This window comes from Anomaloglossus baeobatrachus, unplaced genomic scaffold (genome assembly GCF_048569485.1).
Source record: "Anomaloglossus baeobatrachus isolate aAnoBae1 unplaced genomic scaffold, aAnoBae1.hap1 Scaffold_4846, whole genome shotgun sequence".
NCBI classification, from domain to species: domain Eukaryota; kingdom Metazoa; phylum Chordata; class Amphibia; order Anura; family Aromobatidae; genus Anomaloglossus; species Anomaloglossus baeobatrachus.
In genome coordinates, this window is record NW_027444194.1 from 5833 (window position 1) to 21440 (window position 15608).

Sequence of the window (15608 nt, forward strand, 5' to 3'; positions counted from 1 at the left end):
CACATATTAGCAAGATTTATCAGAAAAAAAACAAAACAGTTTTGGTAACTGGACAACTTCTTTAAGCATTATAGGGTCTTGGGTGCATGTAGGGCTCCAATGGCCATCATACAGGACTTGAGAGGATTTGTTGAGTGGTCAAACAGCTTTATATATTTGGATTTTAATTTAGTGTGAACTGAATTTACAAAAAGTATAAGCTAAACCTAGAAAATCCGAAAGTTCTGGAGAGGATATAATATATACACAATGCACGTATATTTCAAGGATTACAAGGGTAACAGCAGATGACGAGTGTAGAAAACACCTAGTGCCATCATTACATGTTACACATTCTAGGATTGAAGCCTCCGGAGTACAAATTACCAATGCGAAGATCTTTAGTCTTGATTTTTGAGGCTGGATATCACTTCATTGGCCTGGAGTTCTGATTGGTCTGTTTCTTAATGGTAGTAAAATCCAGGCTTTGACCACTGTTGCATTGATCATATAAACTCTGAAAGAAAGGGACATCAATAATTGTTATTCTCTTTTATAAAAGTACTGGATACCGTTCAGATGAGATAACATGTCCTAAATTCTGTAACCGTGCAGTGTAAAATGAGGGTGCTCATTGTAGCCTCCACTAGAACATACAATGCAGCAGTTTGTAGCTTGATAGATCTAGATGTCTGGTGCACACTCCTTGAGTTTTTCCTAGTCTTAGGTCAGCGGTTATCGTCTACCCTTTTTGATGCCTTTAGGCTTGTGTTAGGATTTTGTTAACTAGTTGTCAGCCATTTCCCTCCTACATGTTTTAGCTTTTCCCCCTTTTGATTTCAGTATTCCCTTATGACAATTAGCGGAAATGATCTCAAATACCATTCAGGGGCAAAACATCACAAACAATAATTCACTTAAACATCTGAAGCATAAAAGGTACATTCAACACAATGACGTTTAAGAGTCACATCTGATGGCTATTCCAGGAATTGCAATAAATGACAAAATAAGGCTAGGTCTATATGGCAACCTATATTGCAAGATCTCTTGCATCCAATGATTTCCTATGGTCTTGCACTGCAGCTCACTGGGACAGTTTCAAATGTCTAATTTTTTTTTTGTATCTCAGGTCGCAAAGACTTACTTCATAAGTTGCATGTGACTGCGAATTTCAAGTAACTAAGATGCAAAATATTAAAGGGCTGGCACGACCAGAAAAATAGTAAAATGTGATCAAGTCACTTCATACTAGAAGAGAAAGCAGTACGCCAACAGCAAGGATCAACATTATAAAAAAAGGCAAGGATTTCTGAAACATTCCCAGACAAACAAAAATTAAAAACTGGCTTATTAGTCATGTGCCAGTTCATTGGCTGTCTGGCATATTTAATGTGGCCACATGCTGGTCTGGCACCATGTCCCCGACGAAGGCCACACACAGAAACGCGCATTGGGACCTGGCACCAGCAGGAGGAGATGCCACTAGGTATTATATGCATTGGATGTTCTTTATGACACTGATTTTATACCATTATATTTTGAACTAGCATTATTCTATCATTATTCTAAGTCTCATTTCCACTGGCATTGGATTGATTCACATTTGTGATTTATTTATTTAATATCCCAGTGGTGTACGTGATCCAGTTTTTAGTGTTTTCTGTGTGGCTGCATTTTTTTTTATTCATGCTGCTTCCTTTTCAATCACTTTTTTGCACCTCGCATTTAAATTAATTGTAATAAAATGTATATATTTTATATTCTATTCTTGGCTATATATTTTGGTTCTTTCAAGTGTGTTTTCAATTGATTAATTTACATATAGCCTTAGGTGAATTTATTCTTGCCTTCTGACTAACATGCCAGGGTGTACTACACTTTGATTAATGTTTACCTATTTAACCCTATATTTGGCACATGTTGGTTATATTTCAAGTAACATTTCAGAATAATCCTTTGTGTGTATGTAAATGAAAAACAACATTTTTTGGTCATGACATGACTTGCAGCCTGCATTTTCACCAGCCAGCATTTCACCTCTGCATGCTCGTGCTCAACCTGCAATTGACTGAGCTGGTGGGAGATTATCTGCTATGATCGCTCAGATACAAAGCAAAATGCCCATGGATGGATTCCTGCTCTTCATTGCCAAGTTGTATAGAGTGACACGGCACTTCTAAGATGTAAGAATAGGTGCTCTGATAGGGTCCGACTCCGTATCCAAAATAAAATAGAAAAGGTACTCCAAAATAGATGCAAAAAAAAACAACTATTCAAAATGTAGAGCAGTTCAAATTTTGCAAGACGTTTCGGTCAGCGCAGTGACCTTCGTCAGTAGAACAGATTTATTAAGAAATAATGAGACGAATGTTCAGATGTATAATGACACTCGTAGAGTGCAGGGTCCGTCAGTAAACGCTAATGGAAATGCTGCATGGCCGGACTATCGAATAAGCAGAGCTGAATGAATGATTGAAAAATCAAAAAGGTTCAATAAAGACGTGAAGAGTGTACCTGAGAGAAACGAGTGAATGTGTACAATGGACACAGATGTCATGTTTTTGATGAAAGGACTATTCACATGAGGATAGTGAAAAACCTGCAGGGCTAATTGAAATGTAAAAAGAAGTATAAATGAAAGGGGAGAAATTTACTTGAAGTAACTCCACCTGGTGGAGAAATACACATCACGTGCACTCCGTCGCTTGTGTGCTAGAAACAAGAGATATTGGGGAACGCTGGGTGAGTCAGCAGACTAAATTCAGTTGGAAAAATACATCTGAATGGACCTCCTGCAGGGAAACATTGGGGAACACTGGCTGAGTCAGCAGACTAAATTCAGTTGGACAAATACGTCTGAATGGACCTCCTGCAGGGAAACATTGGGGAACGCTGGGTGAGTCAGCAGACTAAATTCAGTTGGACAAATACGTCTGAATGGACCTCTTGCGGGGAAACACGTGAAATCCACCGCTCGTGAGAAAATGGCTCCCTGGGTGCCATTTTCTCATGAGCGGAGCATGGAGCTCCGCACGTGAGAGAATGGCATGGGGAAAATTATACTATAGTACTGAGCTGTGTAGAAGTGAATCCAGCACTGGGGTGAGGTAAAATCCTTATTAGAAATCTCAGCATACTCTGTCTGTATCTCGCTCTACCTCTTTTTCTTAACAGTATAGTAGGCAATCTATACTGACACCACAGTGCGTTGAAAGAAGATAACGTTGAGTGATTTTCTCAGAGTGGATGACGAGTTCATGAGGCAGGGGGAAGGCGAAGAAGTGGTTCATAAGTGCAGAAAAAACACAGAATTATCTTATTAGATATATTATAAAATTCCTCAAATTGGTTTGTACTATTGATTTATACAAAGTGGACACTGTTGTTAAGAAAGTATATAGTTTGACTACGCAATTCTGTGTGTGTGTGTATCTATTTATTTTCACATTTTTTTTTTAGTTTTTTTTTAGTTTTTAAAAAGGTATTCTAAACCAGACGTATGAGCAAGGCTGACAGGTCATCGTTAAATCATCTACTTTCTCGTGGACGTAACCTCATATAGAAATTAACACAATAGCAGGCCGAAAATCACCAATATACATGGGCATACAGGAATGAAAGCACTAAATCTGAAAGAAAGTGAACACGGAATGGCCGGTCATAAAAGTTTACAATGCAGTGTTGACACCGGCTCTATGAATATGATGTACTAATAAGATAGCAGTCAGGAATGCATCAGGGAAATCCTGTGTGACTGATAAGTAAAAGACCTTGGAAACTTACAGAGGGTAAAAGAACTGTTCATTACAAAGATCATGTATAATAGATAACAACTAGTTTACACTATTGTACTGGGTGCACTCACCTTGGCAGCTCTACAAATCGAATTTGGTGAGTTCAGTCCAATGAGTTGGCCAAGAATACGCTTCATCTCTTCTGTGGTACCCTTCTGTATTTGGTCTTCTGTAATTAATATTATTTATACCACTATTAACTTCCAAGTCTCTGTACACATTTAAAGGGAATCTGTCAGCAGGTTTTTGCTATCTAATCTGAAGACAGCAGGAGTTAGTGGCTGACACACAGAGTTCAACCATGTGTCATTACCCTGTGTGCTATTTACTTCTAGTGAAGGTTTTATGACTTGGGATCATTGCCTGGACTCCACTAGACCAATTAGGCCACCTCCCCCTCTGATTAGTGCCTGTCTATATATTTGTACAGAGAGCTTGATGTGGACCGCTTACATTTCTGAGCTCTGCTGCATTGCTAAATCTAAAAACGTCATCACACCCATTAAACTAAATGATACATTATTGATTTCATAGACTTTTTACCTACATCATGCTACTCTCAGATTAGAAAAAAAAATAGTATATTAACCCTTAAAATCATCAATTTTATTAGAATCTCTTAAAACATCAAAAAGATACACAATAACTAACCTAATATGCACAGGTGGAGAAGGGAGGAGGGTTAAAGATAAAGCCCTAAAAATAGACCTCCCTCCTGTCCACTACCTCACGCGGGGGTTGGCACCCTAAGGAAAATGATATGGCGTCCCCACTCCTCGACGGCTATCCTTAGCCTACTCTAGAATACCCTAACGGCAGGTATGAAAGGTGCTCAAATCGAATAATAATAAAGTGCAAAAAAGTGCTCAGTAAGGGCAGCCAGTGAGGTATGTGTGACGACATGGACTCTGAGTGCCTAGCATGGGTTAACCTTCTTAACATTCAGCCAGACATGAAGACAGTTTGTTTATAGATGGGGCATAATCCCTCATTGTTCTACAAGACTCTTGGGAGTTTAGTATTGAAGTTTTTGTTGACTCTTGTAATTGTTTTGGCCACTGAAGGCCAGACACCCAGATAACTCAATTATGCGAACTTCCCATTGTATTACTAAGTGAATTGCTAGATGTGATGTAACATACCTGTCTCACCCTTGTGTCTGGATATTTGAATATAGCTTGAAATTCATCCAATAAGAGAAGCAACCTTGTACAACCAATCCGATTAGGGCACAGGATATCCTAAAGGGAAGGTTATGGCTATAAAAGGTGACTTCTTGGAGTCACCAGGTTGTTGTTGGATGTTGCATGATCCAGTCTAAGCTCTTAGGAGCTGGCTAGGGGATCAGAACCAGGATGCCTTGTGGACTCGGTCTAGGGACTTTGGCTCTGACTAGAGGATCACTTGTCTACATGGCTTCAATCTAGGGACCCCGATTCCGATTGGAGACCATAACTGCAGTCTAGGGATTTCGACTCCGGCTGCCAGGATTATATCATCATACCAGAGACTACTTAAGGAAGAAACCCAGGTTGGGCCAATTGGGTCACCTGGCTACAGACATTGCTGTGCTTGGTAAGCTTCATACGCTTGCCACTATTCTTTTCTCAGAGTAGCTGGCCCTGGAAACCCCGATGCACGAACAATCTAAGGCTATGTGCGCACAGTGCGTTTTTCGCGGCGTTTTTGTGCGTTTTTCGGGTGCGTTTTTGGCCTCAAAACTGCAGGACTTTGCTTCCCCAGCAAAGTCTATGAGTTTTCATTTTTGCTGTCCGCACACATCTGGTTTTTTTACCTGCGTTTTTGAGTTAAAAAAAAAAAAATGGACATGTCAGTTCTTTTCTGCGTTTTCCCCCCCATGCAATGCATTGGAAAAACGCAGCAAAACGCAGAGACCAAAAACGCAGCAAAACGCAGCCAAAAACGCACCAAATCGCGGCAAAAACGCATGAGTTTTTTTATGCGTTTTTTCGACGCAGGTGCGTTTTTGTGCGTTTTTAGTGGCCAAAAACGCACAAAAACGCAGCGTCAAAAAGACGCAGTGTGCGAACCTAGTCTAATCCCTGGTGATCCAGCGGAAGGGTGAGACTCTGTTGCCTGTTACATTTGTGTGTTTTGCTGGTTGTGTGCTATGTGCCGTTAATTGTTTGGGGATCCAATAAAGTCTTAATATTGTGATTCCCTCACCCTGTGTTGTCGGAGTAGTGTTCCGCCCACGGTTAAGGAGGTCGGGCGTTCAGTTGGGATGACCCCTGGGCCATGCGGTCTTTCTAAAGGCGGCCGGGGCCAGCGGACGAGAGCACCCACTGACCCCCGTGTCTCCACAATTGGTGGCAGTGGTGGGACACTACTCAGCCTGGTTTATCCAGGGGAGCTGCAGAGGACTGGTGTTCGCGGACACCATCCAGAGCTCAACAACCAGGGAGGCACATAAGCATACCTAGCAGGCCATAGGGAAGGCATTCAGGTTTTGGATGCTGCCATGTCCAACCCCACCAGCTGAGCCATGGGACAAGGACCAGAGAGGAGTTACGACCGCAGCAGTAAATGGATGCTACAGGATCTGTGCCAGATGCGAAAGATTGACTACAGGAACGCTGACACTCGGTCGGACTTGATCCGGAAATTAGTCCGTTGGGATGCCCATAATGATGCAGAGGACGATGAGGATCCCGCAGATATTGACCTAGAGGATTTAAACTATGTGCCACATCATGGATCTAGTGACAATCGGGAATCAACTTGGTCCCAAATGGCCCAAGCCACAGCGTTGTTAGCTGCATTGGGGCCTAAATCCTCAAGAGAAGAGAGGGCTTGTGTTCTGGAATTTGTTTATGGGGTTCCAGCTGTCGTACTGCTAACACCAGCCACTCGAGAAGGTTGGCCCCCCTACCCAGCAGAAGCTGCACCAAAACAAAAGGTCTACAAACAGGGCCTGTGACTTGCCCAATCTATGGCGCTGTTATACATGTGGGCGCCTTGGACATATGGATAAAGATTGTCTCCAAAACCGAGGTCCCAGGCTTGGAGCCCATCTGCCAGCTTAGCCGGACAAGGTCTGTGACATACAGAGCCAGGAACTACGAGACACTGGTAAGCACAGTTATTGTTTCCCCAGAAGACCATTTACCAGATTCCCAATTATCCATCTCCCTGGAAGAGAGGCAGCGATCGGACATCCCTCTGGCATGTGTGCAGTTGGACCTAAGGACCGACCAGGGAGAGGTCGAGGTGGAGCTTATGGTCAGCGTCCCTACACCAGTTATTTTGGGAAATGACCAGGGAGAGGTTGATGTAATACTTGTGGACAGCCTCCCCACACCTGGTATTTTGGGGACCAACCAGGAAGCGATTGATGTGGGACTTATGAACAGCCTCCCCATACCTGTCATTGTGGAGACTGACCAGAGAAAGGCTGATGTGGAGCTTATGAACAGCATCCCCACACCTGTTATTTTGGGGTCTGACCAGGAAGAGGTCCATATGGAGCTTATGGACAGCCTCCCCACACCTGCTATTTCGGGGACTAACCAGGAGGAAGTTGATGTAGGGCTCATGGGATGGTCTTCCCACGTCTGTTATTTCGGGGACTAAGCAAAAGGAAATTGAAGTGGGGTTCATGGATGGCCCCACCAAGCCTGTTTTGGATACCACCCAGAGGGAAGTGGAAGTGGGGCTTGTGGATTACCTGCTCACACCAGTTATTTTGGAGTATGACCTAGGACAAGGACTATCCAGCCAGTTTGTAGCAGCCATCACTCACTTCCCAGCCGAGCAGGACCCTGATGTGGATCTTTCTAACATCTTTTCCAAGGATAATTCACATTCCCGGCCTCCATCATCCACTTCTGAGCCAACAACCATGAGTAAGCCTAACCAGAATGTGGCCATTGACTGGGGGAAGATTGATAGTAAGAAATATATGCAAGCCCAACTCATGGACCCCACCTTAGTGCTTGTCCGCAATATGGCTGCTCAACCTTGGGGAAGTAAGCAGGGGGAGGTGTATAGATGCAATCCTCTGATGCTGACCTCACCATCAAAAAGGACAATGCCGTCAAGAGGAGAAGGATGATCGGAAGCCCATCCTGTCTGGCTAATATTAAGAAGGGGGAGGAATGTGACGACATGGACTCTGAGTGCCTAGCATGGGTTAACTTTCTTAACATTCAGCCAGACATGAAGACAGTTTGTTTATAGATGGGGCATAATCCCTCATAGTTCTACAAGACTCGTGGGAGTTTAGTATTGAAGTTTTTGTTGACTCATGTAGTTGTTTTGGCCACTGAAGGCCAGACACCCAGATAACTCAATTATGCGAACTTCCCATTGTATTACTAAGTGAATTGCTAGATGTGATGTAACTTACTTGTCTCACCCTTGTAACTGGATATTTGAATATAGCTTGAAATTCATCCAATAAGAGAAGCAACCTTGTACAACCAATCCGATAAGGGCACAGTATATCCTAAGGAAAGGTTATGGCTATAAAAATGGACATATTGGAGTCACCAGGATGATGGATGTTGCATGATCCAGGCTAAGCTCTTAGGAGCTGGCTAGGGGATCAGAACCAGGATGCCTTGTGGACTCAGTCTAGGGACTTTATATCAATTTAAACAAGAGTTAGCTTCACTGAAATGCATTGATATATTGTAACTGCATTTAAATCAATAAAGTGCCTGTGCTTACACGATCCTCAGGTTGCCTGAGGTATATCTGTTTATCATGACATCTGTTTGTCACTCTGTTTATCTGGCCTCCTGATAATCCCGAGAAAAGGAGCCAGCACGATCTGAAATTGGCATGCATCATATAAAAGAAGGGAATTTTGTTTACTTACCGTAAATTCCTTTTCTTCTAGCTCCTATTGGGAGACCCAAACAATTGGGGTGTATAGCTTCTGCCTCCGGAGGCCACACAAAGTACCACACTTTAAAAAGTGTAACCCCTCACCTCTGCTATACACCCTCCCGTGCATCACGGGCTCATCAGTTTTGGTGCCAAAGCAGGAAGGAGGAAACTTATAAATTGGTCTAAGGTAAATTCAATCCGAAGGATGTTCGGAGAACTGAAACCATGACCCAAAAGAACAATTCAACATGAACAACATGTGTACACAAAAGAACAACAGCCCGAAGGGAACAGGGGCGGGTGCTGGGTCTCCCAATAGGAGCTAGAAGAAAAGGAATTTACGGTAAGTAAACAAAATTCCCTTCTTCTTTGTCGCTCCATTGGGAGACCCAGACAATTGGGATGTCCAAAAGCAATCCCTGGGTGGGTAAAAGTATACCTCGATAAAAAGAGCCGAAAAACGGCCCCCTCTTACAGGTGGGCAACTGCCGCCTGAAGGAGTCGCCTACCTAGGCTGGCATCTGCCGAATCATCGGCATGCACCTGATAGTGTTTCGTGAAAGTGTGCAGACTCGACCAGGTAGCCGCCTGACACACCTGCTGAGCCGTAGACTGGTGTCGCAATGCCCAGGAAGCACCGACGGCTCTGGTAGAATGGGTTTTCAGCCCTGCAGGAATCGGAAGCCCAAAAGAACGGTAGGCTTCAAGAATCGATTCCTTGATCCACCGAGCCAAGGTTGACTTGAAAACCTGAAATCCCTTACTCTGGCCCGCGATAAAGACAAGAGCGCATCGGGCCGGCGCAGGGGCGCCATGCGAGAAATGTAGAGCCGGAGTGCTCTCACCAGATCTAATAAATGCAAATCCTTTTCACATTGGTGAACTGGATGCGGACCCAAAGAGAGTAAGAAGATATCCTGATTGAGATGAAACGGGGATACCTTAGGGAGAAAGTCCGGGACCGGACGTAGAACCACCTTATCCTGGTGAGACACCAGGAAGGGGGCTTTGCCTGACAGCGCTGCTAGCTCAGACACTCTTTTGAGTGATGTGACTGCCACTAGGAAGGCTACCTTTTGCGAAAGGCGAGATAGAGAGATCCCGCATCGGCTCGAAAAGTGACTTCTGAAGAGTCGTCAGCACCCCGATAAGATCCGAGGGTGCTAACGGACGCTTGTAAGGTGGGACTATGTGGCCAACCCCCTGCAGGAACGTGTGGACCTGCGGAAGCCTGGCTAGACGCTTTTGAAAAAACACGGAAAGCACCGATACTTGTCCCTTGAGAGAGCCGAGAGACAAGCCCTTGTCCATTCCAGATTGAAGGAAAGAAGAAAAGTGGGCAAGGCAAACGGCCAGGGAGTAAACCCTGAGTCAGAGCACCAGGATAAGAAGATCCTCCAAGTCCTGTGATAGATCTTGGCGGACGTTGGTTTCCTGGCCTGTCTCATGATGGCAATGACGTCTGGAGATATCCCTGATGACGCTAGGAGCCAGGACTCAATGGCCACACAGTCAGGTTTAGGGCCGCAGAATTCAGAAGGAAAATGGCCCTTGAGACAGCAAGTCTGGTCGGTCTGGGAGTGCCCACGGTTGACCCACCGTGAGGTGCCACAGATCCGGGTACCACGATCACCTCGGCCAGTCTGGGCGACGAGGATGGCGCGGCGACAGTCTGACCTGATCTTGCGTAACACTCTGGGCAGTAGTGCCAGAGGAGGAAATACATAAGGCAGTCGAAACTGCGACCAGTCCTGAAGTAGCGCGTCTGCCGCTAGAGCTCTGTGATCCGTGGACCGAGCCATGTATGCCGGGACTTTGTTGTTGTGCCGAGACGCCATTAGATCGACGTCCGGCATTCCCCAGCGGCAACAGATCTCTAGAAACACGTCCGGGTGAAGAGACCATTCCCCTGCGTCCATGCCCTGGCGACTGAGAAAATCTGCTTCCCAGTTTTCTACGCCCGGGATGTGAACTGCACTTCAGGTGGCCCACTCTAGGTGGCCCAGCCCGATGGGAAGAAGCCACCTGGCTTACCGACCGCTCAAGCAGTGTGTGCTGCTTAAAAACATGGCTGTCGGCGTTTACAGGGGAAGAGGGGGCCGTGGGCGTAACCCCAAAAGTGCGGGAATCTGGAGTCCCGGAGTGAAAAGTGAGGGGGGCGGAGGACAGCCAAGTGTGCTCCAGCCCTCACTGTCGGCGTCAGACCGACCGTCCCGCCCCTCCCCCTGACTGGCAGGTCCGGGGGCGGGAGTTTAAGGCACTAGGCCGCAAAAGCCGGGGGCTAAAGTTAAAAACCTCGGCCGGCCAGCAGGCGCGGTCGGCGCGGTAGTCCCGTACTACCCCCGCAGTCGCCGCCAAGTCTGAGGCCAAGGTGCTCCATGCACCGTCCCCGAGGGGACACTGAGTACCTGTGCGGGGATCTGTGCCGTAGATGATTAGTGAGGGGGGCGGAGGACAGCCCAGTCTGCTCCAGCCCTCACTGTTGGCGTCAGCCCGACCGTCCCGCCCTTCCCCCTGACTGGCAGGTCCGGCGGCGGGAGTTTAAGGCACTAGGCCGCAAAAGCCGGGGGCTAAAGTTGAAAACCGCGGCCGGCCAGCAGGCACGGTCGGCGCGGTAGTCCCGTACCAACCCCGCAATCGCTGCCAAGTCTAAGTCCAAGGTGCTCCATGCACCATCCCTAAGGGGACACTGAGTACCTGTGCGGGGATCTGTGCCATAGAGTGAATAGTGAGGGGGGCGGAGGACAGCCAAGTGTGCTCCAGCCCTCACTGTCGGCGTCCGACCGACCGTCCCGCCCTACCCCCTGACTGGCAGGGCCGGGGGCGGGAGTTTAAGGCACTAGGCTGCAAAAGCCGGGGACTAAAGTTAAAACCGCGGCCGGCAAGCAGGCGCGGTCGGCGCGGTAGTCCCGGCGTCATACCAATCACTGCAGTCGCTGCAGCGTCTGAGGTCCAGGTGCTCTATGCACCGTCCCCAAGGGGACACAGAGTACCTGTAGATGCAGGGCCCTGTCCCTGATGATACTCAGTCTCCTGTCCGTCAGATTCCCTCAGGGGCTGCGGAGGGAGCCCGGTCCCAGTGCCTGGATGACCAGATAGGATCCCACTTCTCCCAGAGCCCCTAAGAGATGGGGAAGGAAAACGGCATGTGGCTCCTGCCTGTGTACCCGCAATGGGTACCTCAACCTTAACAACACCGCCGACTCAGTGGGGTGAGAAGGGAGCATGCCGGGGGCCCTGTGAGGGGCCCTCTTTTCTTCCATCCGATAAAATCAGCAGCTGCTGCTGACTAAAATGGGAGCATGAGTGCATGTGTGCCTCCTTCAACACAAAGCATAAAACTGATGAGCCCGTGATGCACGGGAGGGTGTATAGCAGAGGGGAGGGGTTACACTTTTTAAAGTGTGGTACTTTGTGTGGCCTCCGGAGGCAGAAGCTATACACCCCAATTGTCTGGGTCTCCCAATGGAGCGACAAAAAGTGAAAATTCACAGATTTATTCCAACTGTACTATAATAAAAAAAAGAGATTTTTAGCAAATAATTGATCAATTCTTTGAGCCACCCCTGCCAACGTCACGGCAAATCTCAATAGGGGGGTCCTAACCTATATTACGTATTTCATGTGCCATGCGGCCTCCTAGATAAAGTTAAAAGCAGAACCATAATGGAGCACACATACCTGTAACCTGTATATAGCCGCTTCCATGTTGCAAAAAAGGCAATTGTGGATAGAGACCAGCCCAGGTCCCAGCATGTGGAGCAAGCTCTACACATACCAGGACTATATCAGAACTGACCCTCCCAGTGCCAGACAGCAACCATTGATAAAAGCGGACCAGATCCAAGAATGGTGCTTAATTAGCATTGCCTGTGGAAAGGGGTGAGGTAACTGAATCTGAACAGCTACCAACAGGAGGAATACATTGCAAACTAAAATCAGGCGTGCATGGTATGGTGATGGTCAGTCACCAGAAATTGTAGCATAACTACAGTCATAACAGAGAAAAAGGAGCCAGCACGATCTGAAATTGGCATGCATCATATAAAAAGTGAAAATTCACAGATTTATTCCAACTGTACTGTAATATTAATGAGATTTTTAGCAAATAATTGATCAATTCTTTGAGCCACCCCTACCAACGTCACGGCAAATCTCAATAGGGGGGTCCTACTCTATATTCTGTATTTCATGTGCCATACAGTTGGAATAAATCTGTGAATTTGCACCTTTTATTTGATGCATGCCATTTTCAGATCGTGCTGGCTCCCCTCTCTCTCTGTTTGGTTGTAGTTATGCTACAAATGTCTGGTGGCTGGTCACCACCATGCTATGCACGCCTGATCTTGGTTTGCAATATATTCCTCCTGTTGGTAGCTGTACACATTCAGTTGCCTCACCCTTTCCACAGCCATTGCTAATTAAGCACCATACTTGGATCTGGTCCGCCTTTATCAATGGTTGCTGTCTGGCACTGGGAGGGTCAGTTCTGATATAGTCCTGGTATGTGTAGAGCTTGCTCCACATGCTGGGACCTGGGCTGGCCTCTATCCACAATTGCCTCTTTTGCAACATAGAAGCGGTTATATATACAGGTTACAGGTATGCGTGCTCCATTATGGTTCTGCTTTTAACTTTATCTAGGAGGCCGCATGGCACATGAAATACAGAATATAGAGTAGGACCCCCCTATTGAGATTTGCCGTGATGTTGGCAGGGGTGGCTCAAAGAATTGATCAATTATTTGATAAAAATCTCATTTATATTACAGTACAGTTGGAATAAATCTGTGATTTTGCACCTTTTATATGATGCATGCCATTTTCAGATCGTGCTGGCTCCCCTCTCTCCTGATAATCCCGCTGGGAGAAACGCGTTAAGGCAACCTGAGGATCGTGTATCTGGCTGTATCAGTGATGAGTACCCCGTACTGTCTTTGTACTATGCACCTTTAATAAGCACAGGCACTTTATTGATTTAAATGCTGCTAAAATATATCAATGCATTTCAGTAGAGCTACCTGTTTAAATTGAGATACATATATATATATATACATACACACACACACACACACACACACACACACACACACACACACACACATATATATATATACTATGCACTTTAAGTCCTCAGCACAGGCATTTTATATATGTATGATTAGTTGTTAGGGTGCATTAGGGCCATCTCAGGGACAGCCCTCGTGGAGTGGGGGCACCATATTGTATCGTGTATTACCAGGGTGCAGACCCCCACGTGAGGTAGGGGGTAGTTAGGAGATTGATATTAGGGTTTATGTTCTGATTAGGCAAACCCATCTCCCACCCAACCTCTGCAAAAGCACCTGCCCCTGACCCCACTAAATGATTAATGTGAGGCAATTAGGGCACGAGGCAATTTGAGGCATACACGATCCTCTTTTAAGCATACCTACTGGCTATCCTTACTGAGCACTTTTTTGCACTTTATTATTATTTGATTTGAGCACCTTTCATACCTGCCGTTAGGGTATTCTAGGGCAGGCTAAGGATAGCCGTCGAGGAGTGGGGGCGCCATATCGTTTTCCTTAGGGTGCCAACAACCGCGGGAGGTAGAGGATAGGAGGGAGGTCTATTTTTAGGGCTTTATCTTTAACCCTACTCCCTTCTCCACCTGTGCACATTAGGTTAGTTATTGTGTGTCTTTTTGATGTTAAGAGATTCTAATAAAATTGATGATTTTAAGGGTTAATATACTATTTGTTTTTCAAAACCTTCCCTTTACTTAAATATATTACTCTCAGCTTAGGTAGCAAAAACCTGCTAACAGATTCCCTTTAATACATAAGCAAATATCATGGACTATACATGATCAAAAATTAAACTGATACAGAAGGAGCGAGGGTCCGGACTCTAACCCATCAACAAGATATCATTCATCTTGTGGGTAGATGATAATGTGTTTTAACCTCGCAACCCCTTAAAATTTAAAAAAAAAAGTGTAATATCCTTTACATATCTGCTTGTGGGGTGTGGCACCTTGCCAATCAGATGAAAAAAGGAGCCACTGTACCCCTTCATTTCTGCCCTGTATACAGTTGTGCCCCATACAGCAGGTCAATCCCATTACTTGAACGTGACAGTGTGGCACATCTCCTGTGCAACAGCTATAACTAAAAATGTTTTCTATATCCTATGTAAATCCAGAGTTCTGATGGTTTCCGTAAAATAGTGCTTAATGGGTATTCAGGTGACGCAACTAAAGCGGAGCGGCTTGGTACCACTTCTGGCAGGGGCGTGCAGATACAGCACTGGCTGTTTCCTACAGCAATCAGCAGATTCCTGAAGGTAGCAGAGATATTTAATAGCTTATGCAGATAACTGGGAGACTGGTTTATAAGCTGAATTGTGCTTCAAGTGTAAGCAATAATTCTTAATTGATTCTCTGGCGATTGTTAACCATTAAATACTGCTGGTTACAGATTAGCCCACACCCTACAGTTATGTATTCTGTACCCAGGACACTTTCATTCTAGTGGCAGGACAAAATGTGGTCAGATGAAATGGCAGTAGGTACAAGAGGTAAACAGTGTGCGATGATTTAGTGCAGGTAAGCCAGCAAAAGGCCTGATCCGTCTTACACATACCTGTACGTGTGGGAGGCTGGATCTGGACGTACGGATGGCCTAACAGTTCTGAAATAGAGATTCGGGCCTTGGGATTTCTCACTAAACATCTCTTCAGAAAGAAAAAAAAATCTTTGGTCAAAAGTCTAAAATAGCAATTTTATCAATATTGCAACAACATTATATACTGAATTAGTGAGAAGTAGAATTTGGTAGCTTGGGTAAGGTGAGAGAAACCACAAACATATATATTACAAAAAGATACACAAGTATAAAGTGTACACATACATTGTACACACACACACTTTTCAATCTGCTAATAAAATCATGCCTTCTCAATACATACGTTTCCCCCATTTAAAATAATAAAAAAA

At 45.4% G+C, this 15608-nt stretch overlaps 1 long non-coding RNA gene across 1 annotated transcript; it reads right to left on the reverse strand.

Moving 5' to 3' along the window:
- Positions 1-372: 372 nt before the first annotated feature.
- On the reverse strand, positions 373-15342 carry LOC142281778 (uncharacterized). Its single transcript, XR_012743804.1, has 3 exons — positions 15256-15342; positions 3848-3945; positions 373-496 (listed from the first exon to the last, which is right to left on the reverse strand). It is a non-coding gene; the product is annotated as an uncharacterized LOC142281778 (long non-coding RNA).
- Between the last annotated feature and the right edge of the window lie 266 nt (positions 15343-15608).